Source organism: Corvus moneduloides, chromosome 3 (assembly GCF_009650955.1).
Source record: "Corvus moneduloides isolate bCorMon1 chromosome 3, bCorMon1.pri, whole genome shotgun sequence".
Lineage (NCBI taxonomy): Eukaryota > Metazoa > Chordata > Aves > Passeriformes > Corvidae > Corvus > Corvus moneduloides.
In genome coordinates this window covers 90224674-90231138 of record NC_045478.1, presented here as the reverse complement: position 1 = coordinate 90231138, position 6465 = coordinate 90224674, and positions in this window count along the sequence as shown.

Sequence of the window (6465 nt, the reverse complement as noted above, 5' to 3'; positions counted from 1 at the left end):
TGTTTCTTGTTAGCTGCACCTTTTTTTTTCTGCTCTGCCAGAGGGGTTCATTCTGCCCCTGCAGCAGAAGTCAGCACATACTCTTGTCTAAGCAGTTCCGTCCTACTGCAGAACTCAGGGCACCCCTCTGATTAAAAATGCTACTCTAATTTAGAAATGGAAAGAGAAATCCCACCTTGCTTGTGGGCTCAGGCTTGTTAGGCTATGCAATGGGTAGTGCTGAAGCCAGTCCTTAGCATGGAGGGAACAAAATTGTCGCCCTCACCACCTCTTTGCTTTGGATGAATGTTCTTATTTCAGTTTCTTCCTGCCACTCCCTTGTAAGTCCTTTCTTCTGGCTTCTTACCAGCTCCTACCTAAAAACCAACAACTGATCTTACGAGTTGTGAGAATGGGAACTGTTGCTGTGTTGCAGCATGGAAGTGCCTGCAGCAGGACGCTTTGTCTTGAGGTGAGCAGGTCTCATAAACTGGTTATTCTTCACAAGCAGTGGTGGACCCAGTAAATTCAATTCACAAAGACATTTCAGACTTCAGTGTTAGAGTGATGGTCAGAGCTCCTGGCTAAAGCATCATTATTTCAGATACAGTATTGACCTAAATAGAGACCACAAATCGTAGCTGAGGCAAAAGTGCAACGGTATAGTAATACAAGCAGGTTTTCACCCTGTGAGCAGCAACGGCAGCCTGACACAGATGAATTCCACCAGCAGGTAGGGTTGCCTGTCATTGTGAAGGGAGGTGGAGGACCAGTAGCTGCCTGCTTTTAGAGAGAGAGAGGGAGGAGGGCAAGAAGCACAGTGATGCTGATGGATGGGTAGCAGGAAATGGCTGTCACACAGATAGAGATTAGTGAAGAGGAGGTAGTGGGGAATGGCCATGTCCGAATGAGAGGCTTCCCGCTTAACTGTTTGCCTGAGGGAGGGTGAACAGCTGCTGTGAGCAGAGCCTCATTTCCCTTCTCTTCAGTGAACAGCTTACCTCAGGGGAAAAAGGAATGTGGACTTTGCGGGTCATCCTTAGCAGAGAAAGGGTTTTCTTCAATATCTCAGTGGTTGTCCAGCCCAAAATCTCATATGTGGTCCCTATGGCTTAATGTGGCTCCTACTCATCTTTGCCAAGTGCCAGCAGCTGGTTTTGCATTGGAAAGTGCCAGATACAAGTGTGAGGGCTCAAAGGCAGAAGGAATGTGGAGCCTTTAGGGGCTGGTGGTGCTCCCAACTGTCCTCCCCTTCTCCCCCAAATCACTGACAGCTACAGCAAGAGTGCAGACCTTAAGCCTTTGGATCAGTAAATGCTGCTTCCAGACAGGAAGCTTAAAGCAGGGCTTATTGCAAAGGGATCTGTGAGCCAAGGTCTCAGGGCATCTGCCCCTGCTGCCAAGAGTTCAGCCATTAGAGGGGTGCATAGGCCCCTTTCTTTCATCACTGCAAGTGGGGCAGGTTGCTGCTCATCCCAGAGCCTGCCTGCATTCCACTGTGGCAGAGCAGCTTGGTGTCTTCTCAAATTTCTTTCCATTTCTGGACGCAGTGGTGCTACTGGTGCTCTTAACATCCCTGCATCTGAGTACTGGGCAGAGCTGGAACACCTAGCCCAGTGCTTTGGGTCCCTTGTGACAAGGCTGGTAGGGTGCTGGAGAGGGTGTGTGGAGTCCCAGAGGATGGCTCATGCCATCAGCTGAAAGCAGCATCGGTGCCCGGTGTTGCACAGTTCCTGTGTTTGACTCAGGCCACAGCAGCACCAGGAGGGGGTGGGAAAGGGCGCTCTGTGTTACTGGGAAAGCGCTTTCCCCGCGTGCTGTTGTGTTACTGTATTAATAGCTGCTACAGGAGATGATGTCTCCTCTAGGTGTTGGAGAGTAGGTGTGAGGAGGAGGAGAGGAATGCTGGCTTGAGCTGCTCCTGCATGATGCTCCAAAAGCAGAGCCTGAGCTTGCCAGCAGCAGCCTTGTGGAATTAACCCGCTTTGGCTTGATTGTTAGCTTAAAAGCCACTGACCTCATAGACTTTTGCCCAACCCCTTAAGGGGCAGAGGTCTGGGTGCTGCCCTTACTGAGCCCCTGACATCACTCTCCTGGAAGGCCAAGGGCTGCTGCTGGAGGTGCCACAGAGCGGTGGCTCTTAGAGCTGTTGGAAGGAGATCCATGTCCACTGTGGGAGCTGCTGAGCTCTCAGCACTGTGTGGTGAGTGAGCAGCAAAGACCTGATGCCTTGGCACTCCAGGTCTGTTTGTCCCCTCCTGTGTTCCATGGGAAAATGACTCTCTGTTCCCAGGGTATTTGCAGCAGCCTCAGCACCTAACACACCCAGGGCTGCTGCATCCTCTGCACCACCTTCCTATAAACCTTAAAAACCACCTGGTCCGTAAGCAGGGATGCAGCTTCTGCAATGGTGCTCTTCTGCCTCAGCTGGGGCAGTCTTGGGAACCCAATTTTCTTCCTCCTCTTTTGCTGCTCTTGGCTTTTATAGACATGAAATTTAGTATTTCCCGTATCCTTTCTGAGCTTGCAAGAATCAATGACATCACAGCATAACCAAATCCTGATTCTGTAAGTCCAGTAGCACTAAAACTGCTCTGGAATTGAAGGAGAAAATGGATCTTACCCTACCAAAGAGTGATTCTGTGGAGGCATCCGTGGTGCCCATATCATCTCAGGCTGGTAAAGTGGGTCGCTGCAGTAGAAATGCTGGCGTTTGTGCTGCAGCCGTGCCAGGCTGCTGCTGATCCTAGGAAAGGCCATTTCCTGTCGTTCTCCCAGTGAAGTCCCAGTGTGCAGACTTACATCCCATCCTCCTCTTTCCCTGCTGCAGGAGGACAAGACATTCACATCCTGTGCTGCAGCTGCAGGAGCTGCCACATTTGTGTCTGGCGTGCCCTGTATGTCAGCAGCAGGGCAGGCAATGCTCAGCTGGGAAGGCTTCAGGAAGTGAAACAAGTTTGAAATAGAGTTCTCTGGCCAAAATTGCAGCCTGCATTCCCTTACAAACACCAAAGAGCTAAGGTGCAAGCAGCATCCTGGGCATACATTTGCACCTCCAAACACAGTGCACACAGAAGGGACAGCAGGAAGTGGGAAACTAATTAAAAGATGATGGGGTTTTTGCTGTGAGCGTGTGCTGTCAGGTTGGCAACACCTTCATAAGGCCAGATGGACCCCGAGGTCCCTTAAGGGCACCTGCAATGCAAGGGCTTGCCAGCCTCAACCCCAAGCAACTACCTGACATTGGCAAAAGGGGAGCAGAAAGTACTTGCACGTCTCTTCTCATGCACTTGGTCCAGGAGCTTCACTCTCAGTAGCCTGGGCTGAAGAGTGGGAGGTTGGCGCACAGTGTCTGGGAGAAGCCCAGCTCTCTCTAGGCACCTCTGCCACCCCAAGCCCTGGGACAAGCTGCTTGTCCCAAGGGCCTTGACATGCTGCACCTTGGGTGCCATAGGACTCCCTTCAGGAAGGTCCTGGGATTGTGGTGGTAGTATCAGGGCTGAGCCATGTTAACAGCTTGCTGAGCCACGGGCTCAAAAGCTGTGGGGCTTGGTCCCTCACAGCTGGAGCTGAGCCGTCTCCCAGAGACACCGAATGTAATGTAGCGTGTCCAAGCTGAGCCCTGCAGGGAGAGAGAGCACTGCAGGGGCAGGGAACCAGAGGTGACCTTTAAAGGCTCTTCCCAACCCAAACTGTTCTATGATTCTGTGATTCTGCCTGCGTAGTGGTAGTGTGCACTGAGCTGGTCACATCCCACATGTACACGTGTAATCCAGGAAGCCACACATCCACGTATCTGTGGGATTCTGGGTTATGTTTGCAGGCTCTCACCCTCACGCTGCCCTGCACTGCGAGCTCCCTGCTCCTGCAGCAGCCAGCACCCACTCGTGGGCAGCTCCTGCACAGCACACACGAGGCTGCAGAGGGGAGCCATGGACTTGGCACCCATGGTGAGGCGAGAGTTCCCATCCCTTGGGAGCAGCTCAGGGCTACGTAGAGCTGGTGCTGCTGCTCACCTTCCACATCCCAGATGCTTGGGAAAGGAGGGAATGGCTCTGTGCTAGAGGAATTCAGCTGTGGGACAGGCACCATGGGCTGGGCAGGGACAGGCCCATGGCTGAATCACCCCTCCAACCCTGGGTCCCCAGCTTCTGGGGAGCATTTTTGGGGAGAAGGAAGTTTCCACTGCAGGAGAACGCTGTCCACAGCCACATGCTGAGTGCCCAAGGAGGCAGGAGAGGCATTTCCTGGGGAATCCCAGCAGCCCGCCTTTGCAGCGTGCCCTTCACGGCCAGCTGGTTCCCTGCATGAGAGCACTGGCACTTTGCATTCAGCTCCTCAGCCTGGATTGCAGCTGGCGTTTCCATGCCACTTGCAGAGAGGCGTGACTTGCTCAGCTGCATCCCAAACCTCCTCTCTCCTCCAGAAAGCACCAGGTAAACCCATAGGGCTGGGAGAATGCTTCTGCTTCCCCCTACATCTGCTCCCCATCACCACCCCAACTGTTGTCAGGAGCACCCTGCTACTGAGCCCGCCCTCCTGACAGGGAGCAGCCCATTTCCATCGAGGCCTCAATTTTGATTTATTGATGTCATTCTGCGTCACTGGAGGGTGGCTGCGGGGTCCCAGTGTGTCAGCACAGAGGGAATGCAGAGAGGCTGCCATGGTATTACCCAGTCTGCATCCAGAGAGCCACGTGCTGCTGCATCTCCCGTGCACTGCAGAGCTGCTCATCCTGCAGGTGTGCAACCATGGCAGGCCCCAGTGGAAAGATGAGCAAAGCTATACCCAAAGCTATACCCACAACCCACCCCAGGCACTGGGGTGCTGCTGCCCACCACATGTAATGGCTCCCTTGAGACTGGGTGGGGGGTGGAAGGTGACCCTGTAGGGTCTGCTGTGGTGTAGACTACAAGGAGCTCCATTGTGCCTGAGTCCCTATTGCACCCAGTGCCTGTGTGTTCACTTTTGTAAGCTGGGGAGTTTCTGGAGTTGTGAAGCCCTACCATACAGTCACTTAAAACTCCCATGGGGGCTGTCAGTCTCAAAGTACTGCTGTAATTCCAGTCCAAAATCCTAACCCAAAACCCCTCCTGTGTTTTCAGCTGGCTGTGGGATCCCTATCCCAGAACTATTGCCATCAGATGGTCTGGTTTTTCTGGGACACTCCACCCTGAGCCTGCTGCAAAAGTCCCTGAGGCTATGCAGACACTGGGTTACTATTCCAGTCCCCAACCAAGATCCCTGCATCTCCTTCTAGTCCCTGCCCAGCCTCATGTCACGCACTTTCCTCTTGCTTTGCATCAGAGGTTGCCTGGGCTTGAGCTCCAGGAACAGGAAGATAAATCTGAGCCTACGTAGACCTTCTTTTCACATGGTGAAAAATTATTTACACTCGGGTTGGGATTTGCTGCTCTACTAATTTTGTTGTCTCTTCGTTTGCCTGTTTGTCCCACATTCCACACAGTGTTTCCTCCCTTCCTCCCTCCCCCTTCTTTCTCTCACTGCTGTCTTTCCTCTCTCCTCCTCCTGGCTGGCCAGGTTAGGCAGGTGCAAGAAGAAGACACCCAAGGAAGATAATCCACCGACTCAAATATCACTGAGTTTCACAGAAAAAAGGGGAAACAGAGGCAAAACTAAATGACCTTTAAAACAAGCAAGTTCTCAGGTTCCCTCCCCCACCCAGAAGTGGCTTCTCTGCTCTGTTATAACCTTCTCCTCCCTGTCCCAGCATTTATTTATAAGCACCATCAATAATTAAGAACCTGCCTGCCTGCTTGTTTCAGCTGCAGTGTTGACAGAGGCATTTCTGACATTTCCTGGCTCAGCCTGGCTGCTTTGCTCACTTGGGCTTTTAATTTTCTTCCCCTGCCTTGTTAGAAGCACAGGAATCACCCACCTGGAACAGACCGGACATCCAGAGAGCCAGGAGAGTTTCCTGCTGGAGCTGCTTGCCCCAAGAGTGACCCAAGAGTTGCTGGCTTTCACAGCACTGCAGCAGCAGGATGAGCTGGGATGTCTGGGGTGTCCCCACCATGGGCACCACCACTCCCTGCCAGAGGGAGGGTCTGGGAGAAGAGACCCCCCTGTCCACATCTGAGGGCCATGGAGCTCGCACACTGGCATTTCTTTGTTGAAAAGACAGCAAGTGAGGGCTCTGCAGCTGGGGTTCCTGCCCTGGGGGAGCAGCATCACCCCGGGCACTCAGCCAGGGAGATGGAAGAAGAAGAGACCCACCAAGCAGTGCAGCCAAAAACCACAGCTGAGCAGGATGAGTTGGCCCTAGCAGGCAGAGCCACAGGCCTTGCAGTAGAGGGGGACAGCTGGACTTAGAAGCAGGGATGGAAAGGAGGGAGGAAGCACCACAAGGCATAACCCAGGGACAGACGAGGCACAGAGGCAGCAGCTGGGCTTGGCACATTGCTGGCACTGCAGAAGTCCTTGGGAACACTCCAGGTTGTTCCTTGTGGGTTCAAAAGCACCCTG